Source organism: Pinus tabuliformis, chromosome J (genome assembly GCF_031772625.1).
Source record: "Pinus tabuliformis cultivar Carrire ecotype Pingquan chromosome J, CPIR1, whole genome shotgun sequence".
In the NCBI taxonomy this organism is placed as follows: domain Eukaryota; kingdom Viridiplantae; phylum Streptophyta; class Pinopsida; order Pinales; family Pinaceae; genus Pinus; species Pinus tabuliformis.
In genome coordinates, this window is record NC_142295.1 from 210,295,433 (window position 1) to 210,309,251 (window position 13,819).

Consider the following 13,819-nt stretch of genomic DNA (forward strand, 5'->3'; position numbering starts at 1 on the left):
GCAGGCTGGTCCCATCAAATATGATATGTTATTGTTTCCACATTCCCTTACTTGACATTAAATTTTAATGCCGTAGTCTAACTAGCCGCTGGAATTGCTTGGAAAGTTATAGAAATTCCAGTCATATTTAGAGAAAATCCAGCAAGGATTTTTGTAAATCCAAGTTATAGTTGTTAAACTTCAAAATTTTAGTTGTTTTAGACGTTTTTTTATGGTGCTGAATCCATTTTCACCATCAAAAACACGATTCAAAAACTGCCTCTACAAGATTTTTTGAAATTTTTTTGTTCTGATTCCAGCCACTTTTGCCTTGGTGGACGACTCCAATTTTAATAAGTCATGTGGCTCAACTTTGTTGACCTAAATTTTATATTCGTGAATTTCGCTGCAACCGACAATGCACCCTACGAGGTGCTTAGCGCTGGCCCTGGCCCGATCTAAAGACAAATGACCCTATCCAAATTAGGTATGCTGATGAATATAGCTGAAAATGACCCTATTCAACTTACGAAATTCCATCTTGTACCTTGTCCAGTTGTCTCTCATCTTGCCAGCCATCTTTGACTCCTATCTGATTGCCTCCTGTATTCAAACCCTGAGGTGGAGTCCACAATATTATATTTAATACCTCACACCGCTGTACTCACTGTGTCCTTTCCTCTATATATATACTCTCAACTCCTCTTCTTATCTCCATCATCTATGTGATTCAGATTCATCTATCTATCTAACTCAGAAATTTGTGAATAATGGCTTTCAAGATCGCACTAGTTTTGGGAATTTGTGTTTTTGCCTTCTTTCTGCTATCTCCTGTCACAGCTACAGAGGATGATCATGCCGTTGAAAGCAAGAAAGAAGCCCAGACAATGGAGACGCCATCAGGTAAAATAAGCCTAAATTCGTTATTCCTTCAGATTTGATCACTCATCTCTAGAATTTTTTTTTCCTGTTTTTCAAGAAAGCCATATGTTGCAGAAGATCTGCCTACGGTTTTCTAGTGATTCTAAAATTGGTTTGATATGTATATTGTGTGTAGGGCCGGTGCTGCCCCCAAGGAGTGACCACCATGTGACGGTATGCAAGAGATGCTGTTATTTGAATGAGAGAGGCTGCATTGCATGCTGTTCCAAGGGCCAGTAAATAGACAGATTCCATGTAGGCATTTTATCTGCCTGCCAGATCTGGCTACAGCGAACTCGGTAGTTATTTGCCAACTCTCAGCTCTGGATAGATAAAACAGGCCTCCAATATTAGTGTTACTGTTTTCTTGGAACTAATAATAAATACAATATCGGAACAGGTTTTAATAATGAGATGTCTTTGGTACTAAGATGATTGCGTCTTAAAAACACTTGGGGGCATTTCTATTGTGCACTTCTATTGTGCAGAGATTACCGATTAAGCTTATGATCTCAATAAATTTCTGCTAAATTTTAAAGAAATTAGTGAAATTAGATCAGAAAAACTCATAAGAAAAGCTTTCAAAAATCAACTTAATAATGTAATGTCGGAGGTACCTGATGTTGACTGAGATTAATCAATGGATAAAGTAGATATATATAAAAATATACCATGCTGTGCATTTAAAATGTGTTAAATAGCCACTCCTAATAATAACCACACTTGTTGGTTCTAAACAAGTTGATCAAAAATTTATCTTATATAATTTCTACCTAAAAAAAATTTGTTTACTTCTATTCCTTCTTAAAAAAAAATTTACAGTAACCTAACAGTCCTATTCGAATTAAAACTTCTATAAAGCATCTCTGCTGCAACTAAATCTCTACCGTATAAATCAGCAAGAACAATCTCGTAAACGCAGAGATTTACATTCATAAAACTCTGGTAGTATGTACATTTCTTGACACACCAATCTCTACGCGAAATTCAGATTCATATAAATGTGGCAGCATGTACATCTCTGGGCACATTAATCTCTGTTAATCCCATATCTCAAGTTACGTTAAAATCTCTGACCAATTGACTTTGATAAATAATAATTCGATCGAATAAAAAAGATGGACTAATTTTCAAATCTATCCAAAAATGTTCCTTTACAACAAACGAAACAATCCATCCAGAAGGAAAGCCTACTTGCTTCTCAGGACTGCAAGGTTATTAAGAATGAAATATAGGCATGAATCTGTTATTAACTACGAAGTCGTCTAGACAAAGTCCAATGAACATTGTTGGAATAATTGAAAAGAGAACACAATGATCGAGCTGGCTAGCTTGACAGTTCATCAGCCTATGTTTACTTTGAATTCAATTCCTTGTTAAATTATATTTAAGAATTTGATAGGTAAAACTAAAATTGATGGTTTAGTATAACTTTTTTCACTCAAATTTTAGAACATTTTTAAAATCGGAAAATTAAGATAAAAATTTTCAAAATCACATCTAGCTCTTACTATCTTTAACTCTAATTCTGTCTTATCTATCCATCTAGTTCCTTTTTCCTAGAGTGGGTCATTTTTTACTCCCGTTTCAGATAATGTAGAAATAGTCTCATCCATCTAGGGGAGGAATTTCAAGTCAGAATCACCCGTTTTAGAAAACTCTAGTATTTATTCAATTCATTTTAACAAAAAAATGTTAATTTCTTTTGATCAAAGAGAAAAGAGTACAATCTAATGCAATTTTCTTAGTTATTCCTTTCAAGCATTCAAAAACTACAATATGAGTGATGCAAGTTTTTCTTTTCGATTTCCTTAATGTGAATATGAACAAAAGGAAATATGCACATATAATCAATGAATTTTTCATAAGAACAAAGACTTTTACGACAGTTATGTTTCGAAGAAAAAAAAGACGTTACGACACTTTCTTTCGAACGAAGATTAATCAACTATATTTGAACTTTGACTATACTGATAATGAGAAAGAAAACATTTAAGAAACATTAATCAATTAAGTCAAAGTAGGGCTAGACAAGGAGATAGAAACTTGTTCTCTGAGACATAACATTCATTGATCAATCAACAAACAAACAAGCAGAGAAAAGTTGGCAAAAAACACATTCCAAAGGTGAAAATTTTCCCTAAGGTGGATCAGCACAGGTCAAAGAGGGCCTAGCTGCGTTGCAGAGCACTGTCTCTCACTTAAGGGTGCTCTGCAGAGCACTGTCCCCTAACCAAGCTTGTGCTGATTCCTGAGAGGCCACTCAAAAGTCATCTAACCTCAATTTTTTACCAAAATTCAATGCAAAATAGCTGAAATACAGTCAATGAACACAAGTAGGGTCTACAAGAATGTCCTAGGAGGTGGATAACCTACTAGGAAACGTGATAGTTCCCCAGCGGAGTTGCTAATTTGTTTTGGAGAATTTGGTATCTACGGATAAATACTAATCCCTTAGATAAGTAGATATATCTAGAACAACAGTTGAAAGTGTTATAGTATTTTCCTATAAGCAATAGATAAGATGAGAAGATGAGAAGACCTACTTGTAGTTCTACTTTCCTCTCGTCTCCTTCCTATCGATCCTGTCGCTCCTTCCTGTACTTAATACGCTTGAGAAGTATCTGTAAAAACAACAGAAAACAAAGAATCGATCAAAGCAAAATATCTATTGAATACAAGTGAAAGGAATCAGATACAATTCGCACATATAAGCATTATAAAACAATACAAACATATGGGAGAAAGGTTCAAACACATTATTGAATAGAAGAAGGAATTACAACCATTGGTGTCTAATTCAAAGCCATTCCTCCAGCTTAGATCCCATCCACATCACATCAAAAGAATGACAAACTTGTAGCATTACAATACTTGCTTCAAAGCCAAATCTCATAGCAACATTATCTCCTTACAATTCAACATAATCCAGCCCCTGATCACTTAGATGAGTGGTCAATTTATAGGAAGATGAAGGAGGTTTTGTCATAAATGGTGGCATTGAATGGCCTTCCATACTTAGAATTAGTTCCATGGAGGAAGGGATGAGAGGATAGGATGCATCTTAACTCATTCCTCATCCATTTTCGAGCTCATAGGAGTTGATAAGTGAGGGAACCTTCTAAATGACTTCAAAAGATAAGAATATTCCCCAAACCCTATGTGAATTTCGCTCAATTTCACCCAGCGCAGGTGAAAGGAAGCCTAAGTGCTCTACAGAGCACCCTGGCATGGACTTAACTACTTTGCAGTGCACCCTTACATGGGCCTACCTATGTTGGTCCCTTTAGAGGCTATTTTTGGATGTCTTCAAGTCATGAAACTGTCTGGGAATGAGGCATTCAAAGGGGTGACTTGTTTAAGGCATGCAACAACTGAAATTAGGGTTTGATGAGCCCTAAAATACTAATCTGGATGATGGGATTGATGTGCCCAAATGGATTTGTAACACTGGGCTGTACAGATTCCTAGTTAGCATCCCAGTTAGCCCTGTACCTAGAATTTTCCCGGTTTGACAAAGCAGACAAAAGTCTCTATCTTTATCATACGAGCTCCATTTTGATTGAAATGAGTTATGTTGCAATCGTATCTCCGAGACGGACTCAGTTTTTCAGTTTTCGAGAAATTCTTAGAACTTTTATTTTTGAGCAAATTTTTGCCCCTAATCTAGATTTCGATCACTCCTTTCCACTGACAAGATTTTGGACTCACAAAAGCTAGTTATCTAATGAGATATGAATACTCTTCTCCTTACCAAGTTTATCAATTGATTCTACTTGGAAAAATCTCCATGACAACCACTTGGGTTCACTAACATGCCTTGCCTTGCAAATGGCTTAGCACTTCAACCAATGTTCTCCTTTTGGTGCTGACCCATTCCAACACTTGTTGGTTGCTTGCTGGTTTAACACTTTGTTGTACCAAAGTGATCCCTTAGTGCTTAGAAAGTTGACTGATGGCCTTCCCACTGAGACTCATGTTCCTCCTTTGCAACACATGCATTCGATGCAAGCTTCTCCTTGGAAACCACTTTTCCAAGTTAATCCCATCTGAGTGAACTACATCAATGAATTCTAATATCATTAATAAAAAGAAAAGAAATGACCATTCTTTTACCTACGCGGTTCCAAATTGCACATCTAGAAGAATGCATTCGCCATCTCTTTCTCTTCTTGGCATCAACACATCAAATGGTCTACAATGCCTGCAATTTTTTTGGCATTTTTATCCACATTCGCTTATTGATTCTATCATCCTCCAGTATTAATATGTTTCTCATGTTATGATTTGAGAATGAAGGCTAATCATGAGCCTCTTGCTCAAGCATGGACCTTCCAAAATCCTGCGACATCTTGTCATAAGAAACACCATTAACTTTGAAGAACACTCATGCAAGAATATAACTTGACGACCTCTTCCTTTTTCTTCTTCAAAACAACAAATGTCACATCATGTGAACATCGCCATGTGCTCTTACATCTTGGTGTATAAACCATCGACTAAACACAAGTCGACAAAGCATGCTTCTTCAAACAACTGACTTTCAAGTCAAGCAAAAGCATGTAGAACAATTTGACGATTTACAACAAGAATTCCACATTCTCATGAAACAATTCGTCACATATCCCTTTCATATTTGGAGACAAAATCAACTCTTCCAAGTCGATATAACATACATGTAACAATCAATCGACCACACAAGCTGACACTCATGCATTTGCAAATGATCAGCATTCTCAAGTTGACAACATACATGTTAAAAAAGCAATCAATCAACACAAGTCAATCACTCATGCATGTTCAAACACAATGAAACTATTAAAAATTCCATTGTTCACACACACAAACTCTCATGCATGTATAAACATTCTCAACTCTCTCACAAGTGCAAGAATCCCATTGGTATGTACGAGTTCTTAAAGAGCTAAAATGAACAAATTTGCTACAATAAAGTGAACCAACGTACTCTACTTTCGAACACCTTCCTAGCGTAAAAATGCAAGTTCAAGAATGCAACATGCATGCAAATTTGTAGTTGTAAATTGCCATCTCTGCTGCATCTAAGTGAGTCAACATAACTCTACTATTCCAACATCTTGCTTCATGCAATATGAAGCATACTTTCAGGAGAAAAGAAATGCATCCAAATAACAAGGAAATGCATTAGTAAGGCAAGATTTGCATCAATTATCAAAAGAAATGCAAGGCCTTAATTGGTTAAGAAATCTAACCATATCTTTCCAAACCATTTCAATGGCGCTTCTTTCAATTGCACTTCATCATGTGTATCATCCTAACCCACATTAATTATGGAATCCTCTTTTCCATTCTTGCCAAAATCTCTCTCCGCCTTCTTCAAATGTCGTGGATGACTTGTTGGATGCAAAGTCCAACACTTGTCTATAATATGACCCTGCTTATGAAAATGAGTGCAAAATAATTGCATCTTCTTTTCAACATGGTTTCCATTATCCAATGGACTTTTGGCTTTTTGCCTCTTTTTTTTTGAAAGTTTCCTGTGTATGGCTATCCTCTTCCAACACCTCGAAACAATATGGTTATTCAAACAAAAAAGGAACATGTAAATTTTCTCCAAATCTTCTGTGAAGATTTACCATGTTTATCATAATCGAAAGAAACTAGATTAAAGGCAGATTTATACCTTACAGATTCACCTTTTTTCCTTCTTGAGGAGGTGATTTTGATGAGGTAGTGTCTCTCTTCGGAATACCAACAATGGTTTCAATGACATTAGAGCTTTCAACATCCTCTTTTTTGCCATTTCCACTAGTTGCATGCTTATGAGCATCTTCTTGCAAAGTGGGTATAAAACTTTTGCATTCCTCATGAACACAAACTTCACAAGCTTCATGTAGTGAACATGTAATGAAATTCCTTCTTGGAACACTTTCATTTGCCTCCTTAGCTTTGGAGCATTCTCCATCATGCTGTCCATAACCAAGACCCAAATATCTACGCATTTCCTCAACAACAATTAGCTCACCTATGCCTTGTGCATGTTTGCCTAACCCTTTACCTTCATAGTCCATATTCATCAAGAATTTGGACCCTATTCCTCTATTTTATCTTTCAAAAGCACCAAAACATTCATTTTGAGAGGAAATTGAAAATAAACTTGAATTGCATGCCTCATTTTCATCCACATACTTAGCTATGGTTTCCTTGGCATCGTGGAGTTGAATATTCATCTCATGCATCTTTTCAAGAAGCTCTCGCTTCTCCTCCTTCATGGCCATCAACTCCTCTTGAAGTATAGTGTTCTCCTTCCTATCTTCATTCATCTCTTGCACTATATCTCTCATGATGATAAGCTCTTGCAACATCTCTTCATCAAAGAGTCTTGCTAAGGAAGGTGTATTAGAAACATCACTTGTTGAAGATGCCATCACATGTGTAATGCATCAAAATGCTTCACAAAGCTTAAAAATTTTTCTTAACAAAGAAGCATCTTAGACTATCTCCCTTCTTCAGCTTATACACATAAACTTGCACACAGTTAAATTTTCCTTGCATAAATACAAAACCAATAGCTAATTTTCTAGCTAACTTTGGCAAACCATCTCGGGGTTAAAATGAGCTAACAAGTGCTCTGATACCAACTTGACGTGAATGTTGGGCAAACTTGTTAATTCCATGCAAGCTCCCTCATCAGTGTAAAAAAAAATGTGTTTAGGATCGTCTCTAACTAATAAAAATGTGAGGAATTATGTGTCAAGTATCGGATTTCTTATATGAGAAATTTATGAGGTAAACTAGCTATTTAAAATACATATACAACAAGTGAATTGTAGAGAAGTAAAACACAACAACTCATAACACAAAGTTGATAAAGGAGTTCACCCCTCTTGAGCTACATCTCCTTGGACCTGCTTCAATGGCTAGGCCCTCTTTGGATTAATGGTCAATTCTACGATTACATGCACCTGTAGTGCTCCAATGGCTTTGAAATCAGCTCCATTGGATTTAGCAGACCCAAAAACCCCAAAAATGACTATCCAAACTCTCCAATTTTACTTCAGCTGATTTAGGCTTGACCTCTTCTCCTAGCGGCCCTAGGCTTCCTTAAACTTCAACGTAGAAAAATCACATACATAAGTGTCTTTCTACCTCTGTAACTTGCTTGATTATGTTCAGAGCATCCACATCATCTAGGAATGACTCTTTTTGAGCCAAAATTGGTCTAATAATGAAGAAGTTATGGTCTCTTCAGTTTTCCCTAGGAAAACTCCACCAAATCTGGAGAAACTCTAGTTAACCACGCCAAATTTGGAGGAGTGTCGGATTTGTCGGACCTGCCAAAACTGTCGTAAACTGCCTCTAAAACCCTCCGTATTCAGCGTTGTTCATATGGTGCCCATAGAACCGGGGTTGGTCCCCTTGGGCTGGCCCCTTACCTCGAAACTTTCGGCGGTTAACATTTAAATAGAAATGAAAATGTTTATGGTTAAGTCTTGTGGTTGCGGCCTCATGGTAAGGTGTGGGGCTTGTGTGGGTGAGGTCATGAGTTTGATTCCTTGCCCTACCAAAACATTTTACCCTACCTTTGAGAGGGGACATCGTAGCCTCCGAGCTTGCCACGTGTCGGTCTCTTATTGGTCCACCTAAATGCCTTTGACCAATTACATGCCGACACTTGTCACTATTCGATTGAGCCACCTATCAGAATATTCCAAGAATGTTTTAAAGAATATTCCTTAGAATATTCTTTTTGCCTACTCGGATGTAGGGATGCCTAGTCAGCATCTGAGTCAGCCCTGTACCCAGAATTTTACTTGTTTGACAAAATGGACATAAGTCTTTGTCTTTCTCATAAGAGCTCCATTTTAAGTGAAACAAGTTGCGTTGGGATCGTACCACTGAGATAGATACGTTCGTTTAGTTTTTGAGTGATTATGAGAACTTTAAATTTTAGGAAAAAAATTTCCCCTAATCCAGATTTTGCTCAGAAAAGCTCGCCTTTCTCTTTCGCAGGGTTTTTCTCATAAAATCTTGCCTTTCTCTCCTGCAAAGATTTTATGTTTTTCTCAATGTATATTTGTATCCAATCCATCTAGCTTATCTAGAATTGAATCTAGAAGATTTATCATGAAAGAATTATCCTTTCTCATTCACCAATTGGATTTGGAAAGAATCTCATCTCTTGGTGTCTCGCTTTTCCAAGTGATTAATTCTTTTATTTATTTCATAAAATATTTATTTTTTTGTTACACATCAAGTCTATCTTTTCTTAGCTTAGATTTGCAAAGTCTTACACACAAAAGAGGGATGTTACATTTACACATACATAAAGAATAACACAATTCCCCAATGCAAAGATCCACTAATGCAAACACAAGCTCTCATTATAGTCATACACTAAGAAATCAACCCCAAAAATACAATGCATTTGATATTGAGAGAAAAGAGTCAACAACGAAGACAACCGAAAAAGAAACAAGCTAAGAAATACACTTAATAAAAAGAAGTGAAACTCATCATACATGTATTTTTCCAAGAAAATTATACAATCTCTACAATCAACAATGAATGCAATACAGATCAAGTAAAATAAATAGAACTGCATGGACAATTAAAAATGTAAGCTTATTGCAAAATATGGAATTTCTTAATAGCATTTCAAGTTGAAATACTCACATATCCTCCAACACTAAATGTGCAGATATGTTTCAAAAAATACCTAAGACTCCATTCAATCAGTAGAGTATGATGGAAGAACAAATCCAAGAAGCGCCACAAATGAACTAAAAGCATAGAGAATAAAAAATGCATCGAACTATATTTAAAAATATGGACCAGAATCGGAAATGCAACAAGCCCATTGACCGTGAGAGTCTGAAAACAAAATAAAGAAAAATTTAACTAATTGTCCAAAGTTTGAAATCAAAATTCAAACCAAAAGGAACATACTATCACAAAACATAGAATTAGCAAAGGCCCACAATTTTCACTGCACATTTATTGTTTCTAAAGCATAAAGATCAAGTCCATCGCTTGTAGCAATACAAAAAAACATATATTCAAACTACACATAAATACACATCTTCCCAACCATAAAAACCATCTTGATCACATGAAAGAAAGACTTCCAAACTGATAACATGCGGCTAGCATATGCAAACCTGTGTTGTTTGTTTTATTGCTTATTGTGATTAATCAATCTTGCATTAGGGACAAATTTAGAATTCATATTGAACCCAGATGTTGGAATGGTAGAAACACCACTTTGGCACCACCGAGATAACTATCCTAGCTTTACATTAAATTTTACAAGGTGAACAAGGGCCTCTAAAACCATTATGAAATCAAAGGCCAATACAAGTTTTGAAAATACCAAACCAAGGGAAAAATACTGTACATTTGTAAAACCCAAATAATCCCCGCTCATAAATTCAACCCAACACCCAGAACAACTCGACAACATATCTATTTCATCTACACAAACCCACTAATTTCACAAGCATTCCACTCCAGCATTGCAATGCATTTAATATTGAGGGAAAAGAGTCAAGCAACAGGGCAAGAAAGACATTTAACATATGAAAAGGTAACCCACAAAACTATCAAGATTTTAATGAAACAGTGCACTCATTGAAATGAAGGTTTAAACAGACTCACTAGTTGTTGCTACCACCATATATATGTGCATGCCCAATGATATAGGGTTCCCATTTCCCTAAATTACAATCACAAGAGAGTTGTTTTAAAGAAACTTGCCAGCTCCACATGCCGACTGAGTCGCAGGAATTGCAGTGATTTATACAACATGTAGCCAACTTAGGCCGGGTAAACCAAACAATGAAGATTGACTCTAACTTTCTACTACCCATGACATAAATAGTATAACCAATATTTTTATGAAATTCGTTTATACCAGATATACAATATATTCAAAATATCCAAAAATCTATAAAAATTTAACGTAAAATATTCTGAACGCCAACCTTTTTTAGATTGCACCCATGGCTACCATACAAAGAAAACTCCTTAAATCACTGGAAACACACTATGCATATTGTTTACACGCTTCCAACTGTAATCTAGACAACGTTTCAAGATTTGTGGCTAGCCACCAGATTGCTAATTTCATATTTGGAGAATTTTAATTATTCGTTGTAGGCCTCCACTGTCTGGTTGTTAGGAGGTTCACTTCTTACAATTGGGGTCATACAACAAGATAAAATGTTCCAAGAGTTATTAACATAGAAATGGCATAATATTTTGCTAGGTTATGATAGAGTGAAAGTCAACAAAGAAGAAAACAAGAGACCTTTGTGCAATGGATGGAGTGAGGTTGAAATGGGAGTAAACAATAGACAACTAGAGAATTAGGTTTTGGCATCCGGTTTGAGTCTCCAAGTCATGAATGATTTGGGGTTTCAATTTCCCTAAATCACAATATACAGAGGATTTTGGCATTTATTCCTCTACAAACCCATAATTTATCTTCCATTGGTAGTCCATATAGCCACATAAAATTGTCGAAGGTTTTCAAAATCCTTGCTTCAAACCCTGGGGGAGTCAAAACAATTTTTGTGTTAGGGATTCAGTTGCAAAAATGAAAGAAGCTAGGAATGGGAATGCTCTAATGTAGACATGTTTTATAAAATGTTGTAGACCTTATCCATAAACTAACAGGGGAACAAGTAGACTTTATGGGGTTCTGTTGACACCGCAACGGTTGGGGCCCACTGTCTTCTAGAAATCTGTGTTACTGGAGGTCATCAAACTTAAAACTTATGGTTGTGCAAAGGGATTAGAAATGCAAAGCCAACCATTCGAACTTCCAGAAGACACAGGCACATTTCCCTAATTCACATTGTGCTGAGCAAATGAAACGCTAATAATGCGGACATAAATGCGAAGCTAACAATTCCAAGTTTGAACAACCAAAAGACACAGACAAATTTCTCTAAATCACATTGTCCATAATTTTTTTTTAAACAAAGTCGCTGGAATGAGACAAATGTATTTATATTTACCGCCCAAACAACACTGCAATGACACACCTCAGCTGAAGATAGACGATCACACCCAATCTAGATACATGACCCAAAAATAGTGCAACAACAACCTTCAACTCCAAACACATGATGCACTGGCATTGTAACTCCCAAATTAGCATAGCTTTCCCTATCTCGCACTGCGATACATCTATAACATGGTACTATGAATCTATGAAAAAAAATATTGTAGACATGTGTAGGTTATGCGATTCCCTACGTCTAATACTGCAACCATTAGACTGCAGTACCGAGAACCATTAGACTGTAGCTTAGACCGTAACATCAATGTTGTGTGCAATGTGAATTTATCCCAGACATTTATCACGAGGTTTATGTACAACTACTTGTCGGTGTTATGTTTAATGTTTTACAACATGGGTGATGCATCGCTTTGAGATTTAGAGCCTTCGTAGCGGGCATATTTCACCACCTTGAGAGGCCAAAACTCCAATGTCTACCTTAGAAACGTAGCAAAATATTTTATATGGTGACCAAAACTAATACATAAACTAAAAGATACATATCACTTCTTAGGGAGTGAAATAATAAAAGAGGATTTCAATTTATTATTTCCAGAGACAAATTGGGTTATGTTATATATATATATATATATATATATATATTTTTGAGAGGAACTATTTTAATCCCAACAGCTGACCATCCATTCGATTGTGGAATATATTTTAGGCTAGTTTGCAAACAAAGGAAGCCTTAGGCCTTTTGTTAACTTGCATGATTGTTATTTTTAATTCTAATAAATTTCAACTCTATTATACTTGGTTTCAACTCTTGATGAAGTCACTGGAAATATTAATTAACAAATTTCAATTTCACGTTGTTGTTTTGTAATTTGTGAGTTTTGGTGAGGGAATGAAAACTATTGATGAGATTTGTGCTGAAATAAATTTAATTTAGCATTAATTAAGTTGATAATTATGTTTATTTCTAAATAAGATATTCAATTTTTTTTGTTTTTTAATAGAAAATTATGTACTGGGTGAGATTTATTAAAGATTTTTTTTTAAATATAAATACTCAAATTAATTTCTAATCTTAATTTTGATACTTAATCAATTTCTCTTTTATTATTTTATTTCAATTATTTTAACCAGTACAAATGTGTTTTATAACCATTTTGGTAAGAAAAATAAGATTAAGGAACAATATAAACAAGAAGGATTAAAATCGAAACGAATCATTTCTCTAAAAAAGTAAAACTAAAAAAAAACACTTGATTATAAGAAGGTAGAATTTAACTTCAATGATACTTGGCTTATATGGGTTAATCAACCAATTAACTTAGATAGCTTCCTTAGTTAAATTTTGTAATATGGATGTCAAAAGAACTTAGCTCAAGTGGTATGGTTCACCATTTGTGTTCCAAGTAGTGTGGGTTCAAGTCTTTGAGATATGTTGTCCAATGAAATTTATAAAATAGTTTTATTGATAGTAGAAATGTGGCAACCATTTCTACGAAGTTTTACCAATTAAGCCTAATCAAATGTACTCATTACTATATATATATATATATATATATATATATATATATATATATATATTGATCACTGAAGGCACTCTATGTAATTCATCTATTCAATGAGTTATCACGGAAAAGTACAAGTGTTCTTTCAAATCCATTTCGTCACTAAGCTTGGCTACGAGAGCCGAGAGGTCCTGAGCATCATCTCCATTGTCATTCCTGCTTATACTTTTACATAAACCAACAAAAATTCCATAGCCTATGTCTACCTTATATACTTCATGTCTCTAGTTAATTCTACTCCAAGCTTAATCCCTTTGGTTTAAATGTTGATGTCTCGTTCATGCACATTCTTTACTCGAATTTCCATCCTTTTTTTCAGGACGAAAAAGACATGATTGTATTTATATAAGGT

At 35.4% G+C, this 13,819-nt stretch overlaps 1 long non-coding RNA gene across 2 annotated transcripts in view; it reads left to right on the forward strand.

The window, feature by feature from the left end:
* Positions 1–688: 688 nt before the first annotated feature.
* The window catches only part of LOC149226438 (uncharacterized), a 42,048-nt gene continuing 28,917 nt past the window's right edge, over positions 689–13,819 (forward strand). The window contains exons 1-2 of one of the 2 annotated variants that reach the window (XR_016247726.1): positions 689–882; positions 1,037–1,330. This is a non-coding gene — a long non-coding RNA (uncharacterized LOC149226438). Of the gene's footprint in view, positions 883–1,036; positions 1,331–13,819 lie in introns of those variants that run through there. The other variant, XR_016247725.1, reaches the window with a different exon arrangement.